A 12,251-nucleotide genomic window follows, 5' to 3' on the forward strand; every position below is an offset into this window, starting at 1 on the left:
CTGTAATTCACTGTTAGGACGTGTCACACACATCAGGGCTTGTCCTACCTTATGCTTACAATGCACCCTGCCCTTGGGCCTACAATAGGGGTGACTAATATGAAGTTAAGGGAAGGTTTAGGGACTGGCAAGTGGGTGCACTTGCCCAGTCGGCATGACAGTACCAGACTGCACGCAGGTTCTGCAATGGCAGACCTTAGATACATTTTACCAGGCTGCTTCTGTGGGTGGCACAACCAGTGCTGCAAGCCCACCAGCAGCATTTGTGTTTACAAGCCCTGGCACTCCTGGTGCACTTTACTGGGGTCTGACAGTAAACCAAATAAGCCAATCATGGAATCCAACCAACATATACATTTTAAATAGGGAGCACTTGCACTGTGGCACTGGTTGGCAGTGGCACAGTGCTCTGAGCAGCTAACACCAGCAAAACACATGAGGCACAGCGACAAAAAGTGGAAGGGAGACTCACGCCAAGGTGCCAGGTCTAACAGTATTCATCCAAAGTGTTGATTTAATGCTGCAAACCTAGAGGTGTCTGACTAAGTAGAATAGTATCATCAGCATATTGGAGGCATTTTGAATTAATTGATTTTACTTGTCCCTACCTGATTTTACTTTCTTTAGGGTTTATCCTGTATGAATTGCATCCATATATCTGTTTTATACTATGTTCTGAGAAAATGGAATAAATAATAATTTTAAGTGCCCCATTTATTTGAACAATGGTTGTTGGAGTTAGGCTTGAATATTGGATAACAATCATTTACCTTCTCATCATAACTCATAGTTGTTGTTAGATAGATAGATATTGAACTTTATTCGATATGTAAAAACAATATCAAAAAAGTACATACATATAAGAAGTCCTTTAAAAACAATTAAAACTACATTAAATTCACAAAGATTAAGAAAATAGATACACTCAAGCATCGAGATATAAGACCGCTTAGGTCTGCATTGATGTCCTCAACCTCATCGTCATTTTCAGGTAAGATGACATGGCTGCCAGGGCTGAAGGGGTTTCCAGAGTTTTTAATTTGTGGTATGCCAGTTTGCATGAACGTAAACCCCAAGATTTGAGCAATGGTTTTAAAAAAATGGTCCTTGGCAATTGATAGAATCTACAAAATAGGATGCAATGAATGTTAGATTGAGTCGAAAGGCCGTCGCAAGGGCATTTCTGTAAGTCATTGGACCAGCAATTTGGGTTGGGGAAGGTTAGAAGTCTAAAAAAGGAGTTAGTACGGAAACGGGTCAGGAGCATGCGGGTAAACGGTGATGGTTCTAATAGTAGGTATTGCTGAGTGCCACTCACAGTGATCAAATTTTGATAATCAGCAATTGCAGTCTTCTGTTTTTCTAAGAACCAGCGTTTACGGCACAGGTGATTTAAAACAAGTCGCTTTAGCTCGACTTTTGATATGTTAGTTAAGGTTGATGGGTCGGCAAAAAATTCCGGGTGCCCGATGTCAGTGGACAGCCTTTTGACGTAATTCAACCATTTAATGTTCCTGACCTCTGTCAGTTTTAGACAGTCTGTGATGATTTCCCTATTAAATGGGGTCTCTTCATTGGTCCAGACTTTATGCCATAAGATAAGGGGAGAGGAATTAATCGTATCTACGATGTGTGTGAGGCCCAATTCGGTATGCACCATATGAGTAGAAGTGCCTGGGGGGACAGCCAAGAGGTAGCGTAGAAAAGCATTCTCGAGGCGCTGGATTTGTTCAACGGGTTCGATCCCCCAGATCCCAGATCCGTAGGTACCAGTTGAGATACACTTCGCCCGATAGATCTGAAGTAAAGGGCGTATTGGGCGGCCACCTAGTTTTTTAGAAAAATTTGTCAATGCGCCTATGGCATTAGACAATGCTAAACCTCTGGCTTGAGCCGCGGCTCGCCAGGTGCCTCTCTTATTAAAAGTGATGCCCAAGTAAGGGAAGCTGTCAATATTGATTAGTTTTTTACCGTTCAAAAAAAATGGTACATGGCTTTTTTCCGATCCCTAGGCCACAGGACATAGTGTAAGTTTTTAAGCCTCTCTTTGACATAAAGTCAGTAAATTCATTAACTGCCCTTTGTAGCCCCGTGGGAGTCTGGGACATAATTGCCGCATCGTCTGCGTAGAGCAAAATGGGGATCGGTTTACCATTGATTGTGGGGTAATCATGGAAAGTTCTGGTCAGATGGTGGCTGGCAGAGTTGATATAAAGGGTAAAAAGTAAAGGAGCTAGTATACAACCCTGTCTGACACCTCGTCTGATAAAGAATCTGTCAGAACATTCTCCATTGTTACCATATCTCACGCGGGCCGATGCATCCCTATACAGCTCTTTAATAAATGATATAATAATAGGATCTAGGCCAATCTCTGTGAGGGATTCCCATAACTGCCTGTGATCGACACAGTCGAATGCAGAGCTAAGGTCTACAAAAGTTATATAGAGGTTTCCTCTTTTCGCCTGGGTATATTTGGCTATTATTAGGGTCAGATTTAAGCCCTGTTCAATGGTACCCTTACCTTGTCTGAAGCCATATTGCATATCAGAGATAATATCTTGAGTGCTTAACCAATCGTGTATTCTATTTAAAATGATTCGCCCGGCTACCTTCATAAGGGAGTCTAAGAGTGAGATTGGGTGGTAATTGGCGGGATTATCCCTCGCGCCTTTTTTAAAGATCGGGACGACAATTGCCTCTGGCCAGGTGGAGATAAAGCCAATGGTATTCAGAGAATTCAATACGTTAGTGAGCAATGGGGCCCAAAGATCAGGCTGTGACTTAAAAACGTCTATAGGGACGCAATCTGGGCCTGGGGCTTTCCCGGAAGGGCTATCTTTTAAGGCCATCAGTACTTCAGCATGGTCAAAAATGATATTTAGAGGGAAAGAAGTGGAAATAGTTAAGTCAGGAGGAGAGTTGGGATCAGTTTCATTCTCAGATGGTTGATTATCCAGGTTAGTAGGATTGTATAAAGTACTAAAATGTTTAACCCAGGTTTCGGAGGTAATAGCTGAGTCCAAAATCGGGGGCTGAGAGGATCGAAAAAAGGGGGCGTTAACTGCCCTCCAAAAAGCGGTATTATCCCTCTTCTCGGAGGCTTCCATAAGGGCTGACCAAGGCCAGCAACTTCAGCTGGCTTTTCCTTGCCTGACGCTTGATTCGGTAGTTGTGTCTGGCATGCTGGACCTCTAGACGGTTTCTAGGGTTAGACTTCAAAGCTGCTTTCAGAAGTCGCTGGGCTTTAGAACAGTCCCTGTCAAACCAGCCATGGATGAGTGGTGCAGATTTCTTTGGAGCACGCACAAGGAGAGATTTAATTTCTGACAGAATTGCAGAAAAGGAGTTTGTTATTGTCTGCGAGTTTTCCGTAGGTGACAAACACATTTGGAAATGATCATAAGCTTTGGTGACCAGGCTTTTAAGAAAACTAGAGGGGACTACTTTGTCCCATTTGAGAAAGAGGCCCATGGTGGTTCCCAGCTGCAGGGGAGGAGAATAAGAGGGATTCTGCCTGACCATGTCATTAGTGTTCGAGGTTAGCTTTAAAGTTACCTCGATAGGATAGTGATCACTAATGGCAGTGTCAAGGGTCTCCCAAGTAATTATCGATCCTGAATACCTTGAGGATATAAGTGAGTAATCGATCGTGGTGTGACAACCTCTCCCATTATAAGTGGGTTTAAAGGACTTGGGTGGAAGACATAGGTCGTTGACAAAAGATAAATTAAAATGGGATAATAATCCATTTAGCAAATCTCCCAATTTGGTATGGCAAAAGTGATTGGGAGAATCATCCATTTCAGTCGTCAGACCACAAGTACCTTTAATATTCTGAGGACATAGCTGGCAGTTAAAATGGCCTACCAAGATGATTAAAGTATCAGAGTTGTTTTGGGACTCTATTTTTATTAGGTCAGATTTTAATCCATTAAGCACCATGTCCAAATGTGCATTTGGAATGTTATTATAGAAATTGACCAGGACGACGTTGTTAATGAAGCCGCCGGTCAGACTAATTAACTGATAATAAGAGGACCCTGTGATGTAAGTTGATTTTAATCGGGATTCTACAGAAATATAGATCGTAAGTCCACCCTTGTTTCTGCCGTGAGGGCTGGGGGAAGCTGGGGTGTGAAAGGTCTGATACCCTAGGAGATGGAGCTCCGTAGAGGTCCAGGTTTCCTGGAGGCAAATAATGCTATTTCGGGAAACGATTTGAGTCCAAGCAGGGTTAGACAATTTGTCGAGGAGACCTGCCACGTTCCAAGACAAAAGGCTATCGCCCTGCAGGGGCTCATCCGTACCGATTATACCAGTCATCGAGTCTGTTACAGCCTCAGCAGCTTCTAGAAGATACGAGGGATTCTTCGAGGGGAAAGGATCTCTATGGGCCGGGTTAGGGAAAGGAGGAGTGGTAAACGGGCCGGCAGGCAAAGACGATAACTCTAAAGGTGGAAAATGAGGAACAATAACTGGAGTTGGCTTCCACCCCGCTTTGGTATTGGGCAAGATGTTATTCTTGATGTTAGGATTGTCTGATGCTAGAATAGATAACGGAATGCTCATGGTAGAAAGATTGTCAACCATGGTTCCAGAGTGAAGAAGTCAATCCTGTTCATCCAATCCCGAAAAAATGGCGTATCTGTTAGAAGTAGGGATAGTGAAATGGGGTGTCTCAAAAATGGCCCTCGATGATGGGTGTGAGAGTGTGGAATTTGTCAAAAGAGAGCGGGGGTAAAAATAGCTTAAATCAGCCGTTAGAATTCCCGGGCCCCTGCCCGGGGTATACCAGTCTACTATGTGGGGTAGCACCCTACGATCTCGAAAGTTAATTATAATGACATCTCCCTGTTTATCCTTGGGTCTAGGGCCCAACCATTTCAGTCTCCTAACATGTAGTATTTCGCCATTAATTTCAGGGGGGAGCGGTCTATTCTGAGTCAACCAGTGTACTACTTTATTTTTAAGTTCCTGGTATCTCTCCGTTTTACCCTGGGCAAGAGCTGGAACACCAATAAGAGTCACTACGTAAGGAGCCGCTTCAGGGGGCAGGTCAATATGTAGGCTTTTATCTGATTTATAATCTGAAGAAGGCTGCCTATTGATGTTATTACCCGGGGGCGCTACAAAGGTGGGAATTTGATCTTCTCTTGGGGCCCCTTTGGCAATGGATTGTTTCTCTGATGTAGGCAGGGAAACTTGTATATTATGTGTATGATTTGGCATATTGGACTGGGTAGTTGTTTGAGTAAGAGGGGGAGGGATAATGGCCGTAGGGATTTTACATATATGGGAATGCAGATCATTATTTAATGCGATGAGAGAGGTTTGCGAGGCTTCCAAACATGCTAGCTGTGTTGCGATGTTCTTGACTCTCTCTATTAGAGGTGAGAGTAGAGATCTTACCAGATGCTCTATATCAGTAAGTAAGTTAGAAAAAGGGGAAATGGGAGACTGTATCGGGGATGTTAGAGGCATAATTCGTGTAGGAGTCGGTGATGATTGAGGCTTAATTTTGGGCACATCCAGGTGGCAATCTTTTCTCCTTTTTTTTGTTGGAGCAGCTAGAATATTTCTTGCTGTTGTCTTCAGGCAACAAGATCTATTTTTTGCCAGTTTTCGCTTAGAAGTCTTAGCAGTGTGAGTGGAAGATAAATCCACAAGGGTAGTGCCCACTGAGGATTGGGAATTGGAGGGACATATGTCAGTCTCAGTTAAAGTAGGTACTATATCTATTGGGTCACAATGTTGCACGGGAAGGCCAGGGTCGTTAGTTAGTTCAGCATCAGAAGCCCTGAGTGGCGGGGAGGTGACCTGTTGAATGTGGCCCAAAGAGGAGCGCTTCTGAAAAACAGGGTCCAGTGATAAACAGCGTTCCGTAATGGCGATCTCTTTTTCCAGCACGGAAGCGGCCCTAGTGATGAAGTGGTCTAGGGTCCCCCTGACTGAGCCCTCAACCAGAGAAAGCCTTGGTTTAGTAGAGTGTGTGGCTATATTGATTAACTTTGTGACATTAAAACATAGGTGAAGATAAAAGCCAATGCTAACATACAATGGGGAGAATAGAACACATAAACCAGACGATGGTCAACAACTGTAGGGAGCTGCCCCCGTTATACCAAGAAGGAGACAGAACGAAAGTCAATCACCTGGCTCTAGAGAGGATGGTAGCGTTTGAATGGTCAAGAACAGGGGGGTGGCCCAGCCCAGCCTCGGTCGGCCTTGGACGGCCGTAGATGGCCCGCCCTTTGCCCAGGCTTAGCCCGGCGTGTCCCGCTGCGCGTCCCGCGAAGCGGGAGCCGCGAGGTCTATTTAAAGTCCGCCGGTAGAAGGGGAGGGGCTGCTGGTGATGACACTGCCCCCCGCTGCCTCTGGTCTCTGTAGTTCTGCAATCCAGTCGGCAAATCCGTGCACCATGCGCTGCGCGTCCCGCGAAGCGGGAGGCGCGAGGTCTATTTAAAGTCCGCCGGTAGAAGGGGAGGGGCTGCTGGTGATGACACTGCCCCCCGCTGCCTCTGGTCTCTGTAGTTCTGCAATCCAGTCGGCAAATCCGTGCACCATGCGCTGCGCGTCCCGCGAAGCGGGAGGCGCGAGGTCTATTTAAAGTCCGCCGGTAGAAGGGGAGGGGCTGCTGGTGATGACACTGCCCCCCGCTGCCTCTGGTCTCTGTAGTTCTGCAATCCAGTCGGCAAATCCGTGCACCATGCGCTGCGCGTCCCGCGAAGCGGGAGGCGCGAGGTCTATTTAAAGTCCGCCGGTAGAAGGGGAGGGGCTGCTGGTGATGACAGTGCCCCCCGCTGCCTCTGGTCTCTGTAGTTCTGCAATCCAGTCGGCAAATCCGTGCACCATGCGCTGCGCGTCCCGCGAAGCGGGAGGCGCGAGGTCTATTTAAAGTCCGCAGGTAGAAGGGGAGGGGCTGCTGGTGATGACACTGCCCCCCGCTGCCTCTGGTCTCTGTAGTTCTGCAATCCAGTCGGCAAATCCGTGCACCATGCGCTGCGCGTCCCCATAGTTGTTGTTAATTGCTTTGATTTATTTTGAGCCTTTCTTGGATCTCTATGTTAGCCCTTTTTCAAAATTGCAAAGATTAAGGGGTCGATTTGGATCCTGTTTTTTTTTTTCCCGTAGGACTCGTATCCGTAAATTTTTCCATACGAATCGTACAAGTCCCGTCCGACCCATAAAGTACGATTCGTATGTGAAAAATACATACAGATCTGACCTATCCGTAAGAATCAGATTGGGAAAAGTTGTACGAGACGGACCGGGACACTTTTGCGTACGAAGCCTAAAAATACAGTCTGACCGTACAAGTACGATCCGGACCGCTTTCCGATTTACGGATTGTACGGAAAACGTCCCGTACACGGGGAATAACTTCTACATATGCAATGTCGGTGTACGCACCGTACATACTCAATGTTGTTGTACGCACCAAGATTGTTGTATGCACCTATGTTGTAGTACGCACCGTACATACGCAATGGCGGTGTACGCACCGTACATCGCAATGTTGTTGTACGCACCAATGTTGGAGTACGTACCGTACATACGCAATGGCGGTGTACGCACCGTACATACGCAATGTCGGTGTACGCACCTTACATAGCAATGTCGGTATATGCACTGTACATACGCAATGTCGGTGTACGCATTGTACATACGCAATGTCGGTGTACGCACCGTACATACGCAATGGCGGTGTACGCACCGTACATACGCAATGGCGGTGTACGCACCATACATAGCAATGTCAGTGTACGCACCGTACATACGCAATGTTGTTGTACGCACCAATGTTGTTGTACGCACCAAAGTTGTAGTACGCACCGTACATACGCAATGACGGTGTACGCACCGTACATAGCAATGTCGGTGTACGCACCGTACATAGCAATGGCGGTGTACGCACCATACATAGCAATGTCCGTGTATGCACCGCACAACGCATTGGGGGTGTGCCTGTACGACTCGTACCCCTGTACCGTACTGAACCACAGACACTGTAAAACAGCACAAGGAGGGTCTCGCACAACACCACAAAACACGTCTACAGTGCACAAAAAATGGAAATGACTGACCTGAACACATCCAAACAGGCAAACAGAGGGGCAAACTCAAAACCACCCCTTATAACACACCCACCAAAAATTCAAACTGAGGCCCACCCACAAATGGACCAATAAAAAGGGCCCACACACACAAACCATGAGCCTTTGCAACAGACTCACTGCAGCTAGAGAGCACACCCCAACAACTGCACCCATCCACCTTAACATATACACCTTCACACAACCTCCTTCACACATACCCCCTCTTCACATTCAGACCCACACCGTCACATTCAGACCCACACACCCACAACCATCCACACCCTCACCCCACACCATGCCCACAGACAAGAATCCAAAGTTCACAAGGGAGGAGCTGGAGATCCTTGTCAATGAAGTCATCAGAGTCGAGCCACAGCTGTTTGGAACATTGGTCAGACAGACCAGCATAGCTGAAAAATCACACCTGTGGCAGAGGATCGTTGATAGGGTGAATGCTGTTGCACCCATCAGAAGGACTAGGACTGAATGCCAAGCCAGGTGGTACGATCTGCGGACGGCGGTAAAGAGGAAAATGAATAATGACTACGCCCAGAGCAACATCACTGGAGGTGGTGGGCCTCGCAGACCAGTACATTTTCATCCCTGGGAGGAGAAGGTGATGGCCCTGCTTCCACCGGTGGGAGTACATGGACTTCAAGGAGTTCCAGAGCCTGGTGAGTACACAACTTAGGTAACATGGGGGTAATGGCATCCACACCCCAACTACACCAAATGCACGCAACTACCCCCCAAGCCCTCACCGGCCAGAACCACAGTCAAAAATAACGCTAATGCCACTAACATGTGTATGCCCCATTGGGAAAGCAAGGCCATGCTTTGTCCCATGCTACACGAAGCACCAACCCAAGAATGGATGTCCGGTATGCTGGGAGGGTGGGTGGCACAAAACACATTGTTGAATTCCAAATCAGACACAATTGCTCTCATCCCATATGGGCCAGGTACATACCCATGCACCATGCGCAATGCACAGGGATTAGGAAAGTACTGACAAGATAGCTCACACTCTGCCCGTGTGTAGGCAGCACAAGGCCCTCCTGTGACCAGTGCAAACACAAACACCAAGACAACAAGGTCAGATATCTAGGACAGGAACTCACACTCACTGTCATGGCAGCATGCTCCATGGGGGGACAGCTACATCAACTGGGAGCCCCAGGGCAAAATCACACTACACACACCAGCAGGCCCTGTCACACACACCCCTTACACGAGCAGACACCCCCGGGACAGGCAATGGATTTACCCACTGTCACAATGGACATGTAACACAACAAGACCAATACATAGCCGAAGAAGCATCCAAGCCAAAATTCTACATGTCAAAGACTCAGGAGAACATATCAATCTGTCCCCCGCAACATACCCATCCACAAGTGAACATTGAGGAGAATGCTAGGCACATACAACTACCTGGAGAAACAGTGCCAACTTTAATGTGTATGAAACATGCATGTTGCATGAAACAGCATTAACATTGTCTGTCTCTCACACACAGGGCAACGTGATGAATCTCCCCCCAACAATGGGGGTAAAGATTCACAGTCCCTGGCTCGGGAGGAACCTGATCCCACCAGCAGCGACCCCTCTCAACACTCCGCGGATGACCCCGAGCAACCTGGACCCTCTGGTGTCCAAGCCCCTGCAGAACCTGGTTCAGGAACATCTGTGCCAACCACCACCCACATTCCTGCCACATCCCAGGACACACCGATGAGCCCTGCCCGCAGTGAACAACTGAGCCAGTCTGACCAGGAGGGACAATGAGCGGCGGGCACCCAGGAGGAGGCAACACCGCCACTGCCATACCTCAGGGGTCCCGTAGACCCGATGTGCCCACAACGGCAGGCCAGGCTCGTGTGGGCAGGGGTGGTGGGAGTGGAGGCAGGCAGAGGCGAGAACCTGACCAGCCAGCTGAAGGGACCGGTATGTCATACATACACAACATCATGGATGCATACCGGCGTGACACCAGGGAGTTCATCCAGGTAGTGGTGACCCTCACAGAAATCAAGAACCAGCAGGCCGAGAAACACGCCAGTCAACAAGAACACCAAGGACGGATGGAGGTAAGACTGGTTGAGCTCCTGGTGGTGCAAAGGGACATAAGCCATTCACTCCGTCGGATTGCCGACAACATGGGCAACCCTCCCTGTGCCACCAGGGGAAGACCACCACCAGCCACAGGGAGGGAGGAGGAGGAGGATCCGTCCGATGGAGCGTCCCAAGCATCATCAAGGCCTGTATCTGAGGGTCCCCCGAGGAAAGTGGGTCGTCCACGGAAAAGACTGTGAGAGGCAGCGGCCCATCCACATCTCCCAGGTCACCTGGCCTGGCACCTGGCCTTCATGTGCAACAGCATCACCTCATTGACTGACATCATCTGCCACATGGACCTACTGGTCACAGTCTGACCAATGATGCCAAACACTGTGGTCTGGACTCTGATGACTTCAAATGCCAAGGATCCCATCTCCCCCTGTGAACTTTGGATTCTATGGTCCCTGCATTGCACCTTTTTCTGTGCACAAATCACGCCCCAGAGCTATAATAAAAAAATTAATACTTGAAATTTTATGTGGCAGTCATTTAGCATGAGTCCACAACATACGTGTGGGGATATGTCAAAGTATGCCTGAGTGTAGAACTAACTCCTGCCATCCATACACTTGGATCTGAGTCCGGTCGAGGACACACATGGGTCACAATGTATCACCAAATACAGACATGGAGCCCAATACTCACCCGTGATGGCCTCAAGCTGCTATGGGGTGGATTGCAATACTGCTCAGACAGACCAATTTGGAAGAGTATCATGAAGGTGTAGAGGTCATGGGTCATGTTGATGTGCCCGGGGAGGGAGTCCCAGGTCTGTTTGGCGAGGTGGGAGAACTATCTCCTGCATGCAGTTTTTATGTGGATGTGATGAATGGTGGCCAGGGCAAGGTGGGCTGCATGGAGTTGGGCCAACGGGGTGTTGGATGACAGACGTCCAAGGTTTGTTTTGGGTCTGGGGTTTTGGACTGCCTCCTGAGTGTGGTTGAGGAGTCTGAAGGTGATCCTGCAGCAGACAGTGAGCCATTGTAGCTATCCCAGGTGGACGGTGATGTGGCTAGGGCGGGGGATGTTGAAGATGAGGTGTGCGGATGCACCCTGGATGTGGACAATTTCTCCTGCAGTTTTGCTGTTGTTCTCTGTAGAGGCCGGTGCTGTAGTTGAGCCGGCTGATGTCGTGGACCTGGGGGATGGTCTGTCTTGCCTTGGAGTGTATCTATCTGTGGATAATTTCAGCATGCGGAGGGTGTTGCAGCATGAGGTACAGGTGGTGGTGAGTTGCATGGTAATTGTGAGCGATGGGTCCATGATGAACACCAGCTTGCGTGCGTCGCCACTGGGTGCAGGTGTGGTGCCCCGACCAGTGGGACACAAGGAGTTGACCCAGCCATAAGTGGACAATCCTCAGATGATGACCTCAGTCCTGTTCAAGTCCCGCCTCAGGTGGCTGATGTACAGCCATTCGTCAACGGATCTCATGCCTTTTTGAAGTTTGGATCTGGCAATGGCTGGGTCTTTTGTGAGTTTGAGGAGCAGCTGGGTGTCAATGGCATACAAGATGATGATGAGGTCGTGTGCACATGTGATGGTGGAGAGGGGGGTCATGGAGACATTGAAGATCGTCACGCTGAGAGAAGAGCCCTGGGGCATGGGCCAGATGACCCAAGTGTACTACATGCTGCAGGGTGGAGGCCGACTCCCTGGGCCTTGCTGGTGAGCTACTTGTTGATTTAATCCTGGGCCCTCCTCTGGATACCAGTGTTGGAGATGTGTGAGCTGACAGTGTGGTAGCACATGGTGTAGAATGCCGTTGAGAGGTCAAGGGGGGTGGGCTCACCATTGTTGAGCAGGGCAAAGTTGTCATTGGTGTTGGCAATGATGACGGTTGCAGTGGTGTGATTACTGTGGAAGATGGTCTGGTGCCGGTTGCCTGCAGCTGTTTGCGTGGAGGAAGTTTGTCAGTTGCTCGTTGAGTGTCTTCCTGATTACATTTGCTGGGTAGGGAAGCAGGGTGATGTCCCAGGAGATCCTGCGGGACTGCCGTCCGTTGTTTAACAAGGGCCTGGGTCTCTGCAT

This window comes from Triturus cristatus, chromosome 8, assembly GCF_964204655.1.
Source record: "Triturus cristatus chromosome 8, aTriCri1.1, whole genome shotgun sequence".
Taxonomy (NCBI): domain Eukaryota; kingdom Metazoa; phylum Chordata; class Amphibia; order Caudata; family Salamandridae; genus Triturus; species Triturus cristatus.